Raw genomic sequence first — 14,542 nt, forward strand, 5'->3', positions numbered from 1 at the left:
CTCTAGAATGAGAAGACTACTTGCCATAAGGATTTTCATTTGCATCAAGCTTGATTGTATGTTAAGGTTTACTTTCACCCCTTGGTGATAAGACCTATGAAAAACATAAGAATTAAGTACCATAAGATGAACATCCATAGTGCACCACAATAAATCAAAGCTAAAGCATGCCCTGAGAATATGAATTTATTATGCGTTAGAATTTCATTTTCTTTGGCATTATCGACACCTTTCCCCATCCCCAAAAGGAAAATAAATAAACCAGAATTAGTCCTACTCTTTTGATGCTCTTCAAAAAATAATATGGTTCATTCCATTTTTGAAACATAAGTAAGTAGTAATTTCTAACGAAGACTCCTAGGACAAGGAAAATCTCACATATAAACTTACCCTAAATGGCAGTATAGGTTGATCAGGAGCTAGTCCCCCCAAGTGAGGATGGATAAATGATTTTTGGTTTGTACTTTAACCCTAAAAGATTGTAAGCAATTCCATGAGACTAAAGGAACATAATAGTAAGTTTTATCTTCCATATGGTTTAAGTCCTAAAGCCCATTGTCTCCCTTATTTGTTTTGACTTCATACAAAAAAACAAAAACAAAATTTAATAACTATATAAAAATATCAAAGTAATAATAGTTACTAACTTATACGAAAATTGATATAATAATAGTTAATAACATTAAATTTTCCAATTGAATCTAGAAACAAAGATCATCACATGAAAAAGAACATCTAGAAAAAGGGTAGGTTTCCTAGTCTTTATCAATCCATTTGCTTGTGAAAATGTAGAAGCAATTGCAAATATCTCATATTTCATCTTATTCTTCCAAATATTTGAAGTAGATCATGCACACAAATGCTCTTCAATCTCAGTCAACATCTATACAACATTTTTGGAATGTAATAAAAAAAACTTATAGTTAATAATCACCCCATAAGAATCAAAAGAAATGGCAAAGGGATTTTTTCACAATTTTGCCTCAAATAGATCTGTCATTTGCAGTCTTGCTCATTGTTGAAGTAACATGGATTGTTTTCTACAAATGTACTAACATGGCCATTGTAATTGATAATGTTCCAAATCCATATTTGGATCTCATATAAATATGAGAGGAGGAGATATGCCTCATGAAGAGACATGTCTTTAAGATTTAATTATTATTTAATTAATATATTTAATAATAATAATTTGTATATTATAATAATAATATTATATGTTAGAAATGCTTTAGAATAATTGAGAGGGGGGGTGAATCAGTTATTCAAGGTCCAAATGTCTAATTAAAACTTTTTCACCAAGTAAAGTGAGCCTATTAGACTATTCATTCATCCAAGCCTAAACTTTCCTACTTAGCAAGTGACTATAAATCATCATGCAAGCATAACACATGATAAGATTAACACATAACATAGTGATTTATGTGGAAACCCAATTTGGGAAAAACCACTAGTAAAATGCTACTCAATTCTCACTCTTTTGAAGTGATGCCCTATTAAAGGCTACAATACACTATTAAATGTGACTTGGTTAAAGGATTTAAACACCTTGTTAGAAGTGTGTCTAGTTAGAGGACTTTAGAACATTCACTTGGAATGCCACCCTATTAAAGGATTTGCAAATGGCTGTTAAACCAACCTAAGTCGATAGGATTTTTACCCTAACAGGTACAATTGCTAAATAATAACAATAAGGGGTTTTGACCTAATTACAATTCACAACTTATCTTGCATATTTTAGATAACAATTTAGCTCTTCATAATTTGCCCGGCTTGCAGTCTCTACAACTCTTGATAGCTTGCCCTCCTTTCAAGCTTTGTCTCCTTGAGTCTTCTTGCTCGATGTACTAGTGCAATCTTCCTTCTAACTACTTATCGAAGCAAAGTCTCTGTGCCCTATTCTTCCTTCTCCTCTTGATGTCTTCTCCTTGACACCCTTCAACCACTTCACAATTTGGCACTCTAGCCACTCTTGCTTCTTGGTCTGTGACTCCTTAAATAGAAGTCTAGAATTTCTTTTCCCACTCGATTCTTCCCTCCTTTAATTCCAATTCGAATGGATTAGGTAGGGTTCATTGAATCTAACCCATATTTTGTTTTTTCTAGAAACATCATGAAGAATCCTCTTGAATTCACTCCAAAATGGTTTACATAGAATTCTGTGCCACCAACTCATCATCCTTATCCTCCAATCAGTTCACAACATTTGAGGTAATGGTTCAGATTTGGCAAATCTTTGACTTTTCCAATAACATAGCAGCTCGAAACTATTGAAATTCTGGTGCCCGACACATTGTGTTGCTTGCAATCAACTACATTTTACTAATGCTAGACACCTACTATGGATTCACTTGGCATCCACTAAGTTTTTATGATGCTCGACACCTTTTACTTTGGTTAGCACTTGAACACACTCGTCTCCTTTTGTATTACTTGACACACACTAGATTTTTCTTTTGCTCGATACTAATTGAAAATTTTCTCGGCTTGAACTAGCTTGCTCGACACTCACTAATGAACTTAGTTAAGCTTTCCAGTCAACCTTGTTGCATCTTAGGTAGCGGTCCCATGGAAGGGGCTTGGGCTCTATTTTTTGGGAACTAGCGATCCCATGCATTTTTTTGGTGGGGGCTAAAGCTTTAATTAGAATCTTTTCCTATTTTATAGGAATCGCTACTTTTTAGCTTTTTCATTTTGAAAGGATGAAAAAGGGGTGGGGCTGGAATTAGCCCCGACAGTTTAGGGGAAAATTTTGCCACTTGTCATGAATAAATTAATCTTTTTCATTTACCCACCAAAAACCAATTCATCGCACCAAAATTATGAAGAAATACAATTTTCACATTTCATTTGCTACCAGACTATGACTGCACACTACAGAGGGAGGAAGTGAATAGAGGAAGTAGAAAAAAGGTACTATAGTTGTTTCCCGTGAATAGTTTTCATTTTTTTTCATTGCAGAGAATGCAGGTAGTAAAATGTTTCTACTTTTCATTTTCACTGCCTGCATTGTAAATTATTTGAATCATATTTTGGTTATACATTAGATGAATGTATCTTGATATCGCATGCATTTTTCCACCAATAATCTAGATTCCAATGCCATTTTTCACATTGTCAATCCTGCCAAGGAATTATTTCGCCAGTTTCTTCCCATGAATCCAATGATAATGGTTGTAGTCAATCTAAGCCTTTTACACAAACGTAGCAAATTTCATTTGTAACATCAACCGCTCCTTTGTTTTGTTCACTTGCACAACATCTGTAGTCAAATGCTTAATAATGTCGATCGGACAATTTGTTTATTCATGCATCATTATTCGATAAATTTTCATATTTTTACAGTCGCCCATTTGCCTCTCAAATCCATAGTTAAGACACAGAGAATTGACCTTTGCTGCTACTCTTGGTTTGCGACCTCACTTTGATTGGCAGATTGTAATTGAGTAACGACACAAATCACAAGAATCCTTATTCTAATAATATGGTTATATAAATTAGGGAGAATTAAAATTTTAATATGTTATTAAGAATAAGATGGTATAGGGCACATTTTCAAAATTCTAATGGGATCAGAGTTAAAAGAAGAAAACTTAATAATCAAATTCCAGTGGGAGAAAGCCCATACATTGACGAACAACAACATTAGTAGGTGAATAATTAGAGTGAAATTTTAATAAAATGTATGACTCGTTGCTGATAATTAGAGTTTTTCCTTGGACATTAGTTGGAGGTCTTTTAGGGATCAAACCTCAAATCCGAGGCGAATAAATTTTTAGTACTGCGCAATGATCTGGCTGGCACCTGCCAATTTGTAGAAGCAGTTTATCAGTAGTTCAAACATTTTTATTTTTCTAGTTTGATAGAGAACATAATATTCATCAAGATAATAAAAGATTAAAAAAAATCCTATAATCAAACTTAAAAATAACATACAAAATATCTTTTGAACACTAAATATTTAGACAATGGAAAGAAATTTAAAAATGTGGAACAAATTGACTGAAAAGTGTTCATTGTTTTCCAAAATAATTTAATAATAATTTGAATTTTACTTGATCACATTGATTAAATAAAAGAAATTAAATAAAAGAGTGAGATTTATAGAAATAGTGCTTATAATATGGTGTTAACAATATGTCAAACAAAATGGTTGTCAATATTCATGTCCATTTTTAATTCTTGTCTAGAAGTAAAAGAATAATAGTTGTACATCCTACAATGGAATTCAGAAAATAGACAGTCATATCTAACTTGTGCAAAATAATTTAGATATATGAAAACAAAAAATATATTTTAGTTACCTTTAGAAAAGTTGAGAGTGAAGGTGGGTTGATCAACGCCCAAATAGTTGATGTGGAAGATAAGTTCGTCAAGTAGATCTTGTTTGCTTTGCCAAACAACCCATCCCACACTAGCATATACAAGCCCATATTTTTGGCCACTTTGGCCACTTACATTTAACTTTCAAATCCATAGATAAGACACAGAGAATTGATCTTTGCTGCTGCTCTTGGTTTGTGACCCCACTTTGATTGGCAGATTGTAATTGAGTAACGACAAATCGCAAGAATCCTTATTTTGATAATATGGTTATATAAATTAGGGAGAATTAAAATTTTAATATGTTATTAAAAATAAGATGGTACATGGCACATTTTCAAAATTCTAATGGGATCAGAGTTAAAAGAAGAATACTTAATAATCAAATTCCAGTGGGGTCAATCCCATACATTGAGGAACAACAATATTACAGGGTACTTAGCCAGGTTTTTGATAAATCCTTCAACATCAATAAAGATCTCTATTTCAATTACAAGTTGACAAAATTAAATCATTTTTAGCTGTCATGCTTCTCCACTGATACTGTGCTTTTTCCTTTAACACAAACTGTAAAAGAACGCCTGCCAACAATCAATTGGAGAACCAAACAAAAAACCATTGTTTTTGATAAAGCTATCATCTGCATGAAATGTTTTTTTATCAAAAACTCTACAGAAATATTACCCCTTCCTTTACTTTCTTTTTTTCAATTTTCTTCATCTCAATCCAATCTTGTTACTAAAAGATTATAATTTTTTAATCTTTATGTGCAGTGTGAAGCAAAATATATTTGTTGGAGTTATTATGGATCGAAATCTACATCGTCCAATACTGACAAAGAGTGGTTTCAGGAGGTTTATAGCAATGTTGTCACAAAATGGCATACAAGATAATGATATATATTCCATAAATGAAGACTTCAATGACTTTGTACCAAGCACTTAGATAATGAATGAAAATTTCATCTCTAATATTCCTCAAAATATAGAGTGTGAAAATAAAGAAATAATACCATGTACTCCATTTGAACAACCAAAAGTTCAAGAAAAAATACCTATCATTTCTTCTACACAAAAAGGAAGGACACGATGGAGCATTTCAGACACCATAGTCCTCATTGAAGAAAAATGCAATGAGAAAGACACACTTTCAAATGGTGGGCCAATGAAGAAGGCTACATCAGCTAGTGAAAAGTGGAAAATTGTGGAAGAATATTGTTCTCATCATGGAGTCTTTCGGATAGCAAATCAATGTTGAGATTGATGGGAGCATGTTTTGCCAGACTACAAGAGAATAAGAGATTATGAGTTACATATTCCCTCTGGTCATGATAGTTATTGGATTATGACAAGCAAAGAAAGAGCATAAAAAAGGCTTACATCAAACTTTCCAAAGGAGCTTATGGATGCAATGGAGACAAATTTTGGGACTGACAGAGTTATTGATCTTGGAAATATTACTATTGATACATCTTACAACACTTATACATCTAGTGAAAAATACTCAATTCCAAATGAAAACTCTCCAGGGGATGAATTCGATGCAATGAATGGAACATGTCAAGGGTCAGTATACACAGACAATGAAAGCCAAAAGGGATACACAGGCAAAAAGCGAAAGTCAAATTTGAGAGCAACTGGCATGAAAGATACAATTCTTGAAAACAACAAACTAGTTGTTTCTACATTACAGGTTGCTGAAGAGGGCCGCATGAAATGTCATGAAAAAGATCATGCTCTGATGCAAAGGCAAGTAGAAAATGATGAAAAATTGATCAAGTTGGAAGAACAAAAGGTCAATGTGCAAATGAGCTTGGTTGCTGCCCAAGATCCACGAATGGCGAGGGGAGAGGATACGTCCAATGCAACTCTTAGGGATTTAAACACTGTAGATACACTAGACAGAAAATAAAAAATTCATTTTAAGCACCAAATGAAGTGTTATTTAATCTAATAAATCCACACACAAGATTTTGACAAACACACAATGTTCTTCGACAACGTCCTGCAAAGCAAGCATTAGTAGTTTGTTATGATCATGTCTTCATCCCACGATTGCCACGTGCTGCAAGGAGACCATTAGTAACACAATAAAAATATACATTTCTTAACATCATTAATGCGTTACTAATTTTTAATTTAACTTCAATGCATTCGTTAAACAACTTCACTAATTAGAGAAATAAATAAATAATTTAGATGTAAATTTTTTTTACCAAATTGACACCTTCGATTTTGAGAACAAAATTCATGACAAAGATGGATAATGCACTACTCAATGTTAGGTTGATGGAAAATAGTGTTACGAATGACAAATGACTTTACAAATGGCAACATTTTTGAATTTTTCAACATGTTTGCATGAACACGTTAACATCGCACATGTTCGGGCGAACATGTGCCTATATTTTTTTCGATGGCCGAAATATTTGGGGGCATGTTCACTCGAACACATGTTTGTGCGAACATGGAAAGCATGTTTGCATGAACGTCATGTTCGGGCGAACATGCAAAATTCAAATTTTTTTGCCTTTCTTTTTTGTTTCTTTTTTTGTTTTTTCATCTTTTGACTTCCATTGTAATGCCCCGCCAAGGGATCCATAGAATTTCACCAAGTTTGCCAAACAATTTTTTTTTAAAACATAAAAGATAAACCATTCACAATTTATACATAGTATCGGAAGCAATAGTAACATCCAACTGAAAGTAAACATAACATAACATAATAGATTACATTCTTTAAAGATCCCTTAACGTTGTATCACATCTAAATTAACTATTCATCTAACATCACATCCTTATGAAATAACAATGATACAACCAATGTTCTTAAACAATATACAAGTGTTTTTTTTTTTTTGAATTATATTTCAGATTGCTCTATCACCCATTGTACAAGTCACAGGGTATGAAAAGCTTAAAAGAATAAACATCCATGTAAATAAATTACATCATCATCCAATATTAATCCATGATGCAATAACATAATGAAACCATAAACCATACATGATACATCATCATAGAAGATATAAACATCCATCATAAAAGATAACCATATATTACAAACATAAATAACTAAGTGCATGGTTCCTCCCAACTATAAATAGCATCATTAGAACATTGTGGACTAAGTGCATGGTACAAGTTACCCTGGCAGTTAGCTAAACTCCACGGGTCCATACTGATCTCATGCGGCCACTAGTATCCTCTCATACTGACAAGGCATACTACAGAATGCATGGTCGCAACCATGTATTCTCTCTACTCCCATCCTAGTCTATACAAGCACTCAAGGCATGGGCGAGAACATCAAAACAATTATCTTTTTAGGTTCATTTAATCCCCATTTAGTGTGTAAATGTTATCACTTATTAACCAAACTTACAACGAGTTACCCTAGCAGCCACTTTCTGACACTACAAGTAGATTACCTACCCTAAGCTCATGGAATCATAAATCACCACAGTCCTATACAAGCGACTGGAAAGAAAATCCAAAAGATAATCCATAAAAAGAATCATCAAATATCCATGATAAAAGCATCAAATATCCACAATAAGAATCATCAAATCTCCATGATAAGAATCATCAAATCTCCATGAGCATCTGGAAAGCATCCATAGAAAATCATGACCACAACAGTTCTCTATTGGCAACTAAAGGCATCACTGATAATCATAAGTATCCATTGGTTCTCAATAACCAAAATATATCTCAAAATAAATCACAATATCCATTGGTTCTCAACAAGCAACCAAGAATATCTCAAAATCATACTGATCGAAGACTCCAAAATGGTTGAGTCAAAACATGTCACAACATGACATCATCAAGAAATAAATCAACACTTTAGTCCCATCATGGTGACTAGAAAATAATCCAAGGATAACTGATCGATGACTCAAAAATGATTTTCTCAAGTGTCTCAGATACAAATAACTCAGCTTCACTTAAGAAGACTGATGAACAATAACAATCAGTAATTACAAATATTTCATAGAGCATACGATCACATTACCATGGTTGGGTTAATAAAGATCAAGACCAATAAAAATCAACATGCTAACACATCTCATAACCTCCGAGCCCCTGGTAACAACCTAAGACTGGTCAACACTAGTCAACCCAGAAACCCAAAATAAGAAGCATATAGAATACACGATGCAAACACATGTTTTGGTTTACTAGAATCTCATAGCTGAATAATGTATGGAGTTTCAGTTTTCCATTTGCAAGTATATCTCAAGTATCTAAATTTCATCATTTGACCTACAAGTCAACCTATTTTTTCTCCGACAGCATTATCCTTCCATTATTAAGAATTACATTCTATGAGTAACTTAAGGATAAATATTCACTAAACTGATCATCATTGACCTTTAATTAAATTGTTCTCTATATTTAACCATGATCCATATTCTAATTGATTAACCTTTCAACTTTAATGTTACTTCAACTTTCAACATAAATCAAGGATCATTATTCATTTATAAAAGAAACAATTATCAATCTTCAAATAAGAAGAAGATAACTTTATTTATCTCAATCCATTAACATAGGTACACCATCCATGACCTATTAACATCTTATTAGTTTTTAATTAGAAACTTAATTAAGTATTACTAAAGTTTGAGTCTTTTAATTTAATCATCATCATCATTGACAACCATATAATATCTAAAGTCATAAGAATAAGACCTATCAACTTGATATCAATATTTCTACAATCTCATTAAAAGAATTATATCAATTAAATCTCTATTACATAAAATAGTTATTAATTAAATCTAATTGACTCTAATTGATTTAATTAATAATTGCATAACCATAGCAGCGTTCCAATTAATATCAGTTGACTAATAACTAACAAGAATTCTATAAGATAAAAGTCAACTATAATTCAATACTCAAATGATCATATTAATAATTCAATAATAATTTGTTAATATTTAATAACAAGCTATATTGGGAATCTTATTAATAGATCACATTCATCATTCTTTATGAATACTAATGTTTCCTTAATTAATTCGTATTAATGATAGTCATTTCAAGATAAATCTCAATCGCATAATTATATTGACAACTCAATGAATATTAATTGATTAAAAATCAATCATACTTCAAACCAAAAACTAATATCTTTACAAACTTTAATCATTAAATAATCTCCACTAGATTAAATCTAATCGAATTAATTGGTAACTATTTAAACCATTATTTATTAATAGTTTGTTAGACCCAACAAACATTAATAAATAATAAACTCATCAAACTATATTTCCATAAACCCCATTAGTTAATATTTAACTAACCTTTAAGGCATATCAATAATTTATAATCAATATAATAATTCAAATCGTAGCTATGCTATAACAAGGTCAAAATGTAACAATGACCCATTGTCCAATATCAATTAAATTTGAGTCACTTAATTTAAAATGATTTCGTAATATAAAATTACCATCTCTAAATTATTTAATATATATTAAATTGTATTTAATATAAATATATCTCTTTCCATCAGTTCTATCTACAATCGTTTATATTAAAATCCTCCATTAATTCATTTAGAACATTCTTATTAGTCTTTAGACTAATTAAATAGTTATAAATTCTAACTATATTGCTTTATTGAAATTTCAATAACTCGATTAATAACTTAAACAAAATTTTACTAATATTACACACACACACACACACACACACACACACACACACATACCGATTAATATCCAATACTTCATAATAATTACAAAGTCGAATTACAATATTAATTATATATATACATATATATATATATATATATATATATATATATATATATATATATATATATATATATATATATATATATATATATATATATATATATATATATATATGTATATCTATGTATATATATATCTATATATATATATGCATACATTTATACACACACACACACATATATATATATATACATATAATACTTAATAAAAACCGAATTTATAATTAATATTATAAAACACAACTTAATACATTAACCACATAAAAATTGGCACGGTAGACTATACCCCATGGCCGTGCGTCACGACTGTGCGCTATATATAGCAATAGTGCCGAAGTAGTCTGCTGACGCAGACCTGTGACAGCACTGCTGTTGCAGTATCTATGGTAGCAGAGTTGCCGACTCTCATATGCCGTGAGAGGGGGTGGGGGTACGGGCTTGTCCCTCTCCGCCTCTCTTTGATTTATTATATATTTTATGACATTTCAAAATGCGATTCGAATTTTATTAAAAGTATTTCAATTGCGATTTATTATGTATTTACTATTTACATATATATGTATATCTGAATAGGTATATATATATATATATATATATATATATATCCAGTTGCCATTCATCATTACTGCAATATGTATGCAACTATTATATATTTAAATAAAACACATATATAACTTTCAAATAAGAAGGGCTTTCAAATTTCTTAGATTAAGAATTTTCCTCTTAAAAATAATTTTTTTCATCCAACAGGTTAAACTATAAATTTTGAAATCATCATTTCTCAATTTGATTCTATGTCGAACCCAAACCCGATTTAGATCTAATTTTCTCCTTAATTGGATCTTAGATTTTCTAATATTTTCTTCTCAACCAAATAAAATATCTAGATTCCAATTTCAATTATAGATTCAATCATAGAATATATTCAGACACATATAACAAACATAATGAAGACAGGAAGAGAAAGAGTGCAAAGAGAATATGCGAATATCACGAGTGCACTTGGACAGTGATGCTAATCTGCCATGCCTCAGAAGTCCATAGAAAATCCCTTCCCTCTCCATCATTCGCAATTCCTCCAAGATCCAAGCCAATCAAAAACCTCCAAGTGACTAGAAGAGATGTAAGCTTTGAAGCTTCCATTTTTGCTTGAAGCTTGTAGCTTGTAGCTTCCATTTAAGCTTGTCCAAACACACTAGGAGAGCCTATTTAAAGGCCTCTAAGATGCATCTAGAGTGTCTCTAGAAACAATTAGAAGATAAGCATGACAACCAAGCATGGGTCTTCTCCAACTTTCTAGATGTGTCTTAAGGTTGTAGAAACCATGTGCTCAAATAAAATATGCTAACTCCTAAGTGTAGACAACTAGTGCATTCTTAGAGTACAAACTCTTGTGTTGTCTACATGACAACTCCCGAGAATTTGTCAACTCCTATGTGAGCAAATATTAAAATAATGCACATTATTAATATAATAATTAATTTACTCTTTCCAATTTAATTTATTTATTTATTAAATCTCATGCACTCACTTTAATAATTCCACTTTTCAATCTTAATATATTTATATTTTAATCACATGAAATCTAGAATCTTTTAATAATTTTAAATCTATTTTCCACTTCTAAATTCTATTTTCAAAACTTAATTGCTAAAATATTTATTAGCTTTAATAATAATATTATTTAGTCATTTATTTAAAAATGAACTCCAAATATATTATTATCAAAATAAATATTGTCACATTCCAAATTTAAACTTTTAACTTTTATTTTCAAATTTAATTATTTTATTTAATTAATTTTTCAATTAATTAAATAAAATAAATATTAAAATACCATATTAATTTTTCATTAAATTAAATCATTAATTAAATCTTTTAATTAGGCTTAATTAATAGAAAATACATCAAAGACTCTTAAGGTAAAAATATGAAAACCCATCATAGCCAAACTACATACAAAATCAAATCAAAGGTTAATATCATGAATTACGTCATCTGACACATTCAGAGGGTACTCAACTCAGATACTTGTCCTAATTTTCAATTAGAACAAATGGCTTAAAGGGTTGAGATTTGGACTTGAGAATTTATCTCCCCTCTCTTATCATTGAGATAATGTGATAGGGTACGCTCATCCTAGCAATTCAGAGAAGTCGATACCCGGTACCTACAACCTGCATAAAAACTATGCATGTACATACAATATATATATTCTAAGCTAAACAGGCAATGGAAAAAAGTGGTGCATTGTGTAGATCCCAACTAGCAGGTGACTACGACTCCCTTCCTTAACCACATCAAACATGTCATACAAAAGCAAACACGCAAAGAAAACACACACACCATACACATGCAAGTATGGGGTAAGTATCCATAATAAAACACATATGATAATAAATCAACTTACTAATCATCATTAATAACTGAAAACACTGAAAATAATCATCATACATACATGAAATGTAGAGTCTAAGTAATCTCATCACATAGTAAACTGAATCCATAGCACAATATCTGATACTCTCAAAAGAATGCTGCTAACCAACAACATAAATCTAGCTCTAAAAGAGTTCAACAATGATAACAAAATGTGAACTAGGGGCAGGCACTACATCCATAATTGCAGGAGAATGATCTCCGACTATAAAATAAAAGATCTCAAAATGTGCTTCTCGGAGAAAGCTTTCCAACGAATATAATTTTAATACATATTTTAATTGTTAAGACTTTCAAATATGAGTTTAACTCATTATAGGTTCATTACTAATTCATTACCGATTGAACATCAACCGACTTTGACACCTCGGGAAAATTAGTAAATTAGGTCAAAATATTTTTGAAAAATATCAAGAAACTGGCTTATTGAGATACCTTTCTATTCAAAAAAAAAAATTTGGTTTATGATAAATTGACTTCAAATTATCTGTGTCAAACAAAACGTATGTCTGAATTACGGTTCATGTCACTTCAAAACTTCATAAACTATACAATATTCAACCAAAATAAATCAAACCAAATGCATCCTCTGGATATTGATGTTACAAATCTAACGTCGAAAGAGTTACTTCATTATCATTTTTAGAAAAAAAGTTATGTGTGTCAAACGGACTGTCACTTTGTAGTGCCTGCTCCTAGTTCGCATTTCTGTTATCATTGTCAAATTCTTTAGGCTGATTTTATGCATTGATTAGTTTAGAGATACTGGATTTACAATATTATGATATTATTTAATGTCTTGAATTACAAATATATCGGTTATAATTATTTAGTTGATTTCATTTCACATGACGTTAATGATGTCGTAATGATTCCTAATTAGTAAATGTGGTTTCTTTTATAACAATGTTAACATGATGTCTTTAATGATGATTATGTTATATTGATAGAAATGCATTATTATATGTACACATTTGATGTTAGACTTGTGATTTTTATGATACTTACCCCATACTTGCATGTGTATGGTGCGCGTGTTTATTTTATCTTTCTGTCTGATGTGTTTGATGTGGTTAAGGGAGGGAGTCGTAGTCACCTGCTAGTCAGGATCTACATGATGAACCACTCCCCGCCATTGTCTGTTTAGTTTAGATATAACTATATACATGTACATGCTCGTCTTTTATGTAGGATGCAAGTACCGAGCATTGACTTCCCTGAATTGTCAGGATGAGCATGCCCTATTACAAATACTCAAATGGTGAGAATGGGAAGATAATGATCACGTCCAATCCTAGCCATAAGCCTATAATACTTGTCCTGCAAGGAGGACTCATAACAAACTGTCTACCTTTTTTAAACTCGTGAGTATTTTTGTGCATATGTTGTTTTGTGAGTCTTTGATGAATTTTCTGTTAATTAAATCTAATTAAAAGATTAAATTAATGATTTAATTTATTGAAAAATTATTATGACATTTTAATATTTAATTAATTGAGAAATTAATTAAATATAAAGAATTGAATTTGAAGATAAAAGTTTTAAGAATAAATTTAGAACGTGATAATATTTATTTAATTTAATAATAATATATTTAGAGTTCATTTTTAAATAAATGCTAAATATTATTGTTATTTAAGTTAATAAATATTTATCAAATTAAACGTTCAAAAATAAATTAAAAATTGAAAAGATATTAATTTATGAAAAAGATTTAAGTTTGCATGAATGAGTTTAAAATATAGAAATTAATTTAAAAGATAAAATATGTGAACTTGATTAAGATATTTTATTATAGTGCGCATGAGATTAAAGTTAATAAATTAATTTAAAGTAAAGTAAAGTGGAAAGTTAAATAAAGTAATTTAACAATTCACTTAAAGTGCATGAAGGAATAATAAAAGAATATTTTAATTTAAAAAGAAAATTAATTGTGCAAGAATGATTTAATTAAATAAAATAATTATAATTTTAGAGTTGTGGAGAGAGAAACCCTAAAAGTTAATTAGAT

At 30.5% G+C, this 14,542-nt stretch overlaps 1 long non-coding RNA gene across 1 annotated transcript; it reads right to left on the minus strand.

Moving 5' to 3' along the window:
- Positions 1 to 3,709: 3,709 nt before the first annotated feature.
- LOC149569555 (uncharacterized) lies at positions 3,710 to 4,441 on the minus strand. The gene is made up of 2 exons (XR_016361756.1): positions 4,305 to 4,441; positions 3,710 to 3,804 (listed from the first exon to the last, which is right to left on the minus strand). It is a non-coding gene; the product is annotated as an uncharacterized LOC149569555 (long non-coding RNA).
- Between the last annotated feature and the right edge of the window lie 10,101 nt (positions 4,442 to 14,542).

The sequence above is a fragment of the Cupressus sempervirens genome, chromosome 3 (assembly GCF_028749045.1).
Source record: "Cupressus sempervirens isolate cs-2001-9-10 chromosome 3, ASM2874904v1, whole genome shotgun sequence".
Taxonomy (NCBI): Eukaryota; Viridiplantae; Streptophyta; class Pinopsida; order Cupressales; family Cupressaceae; genus Cupressus; species Cupressus sempervirens.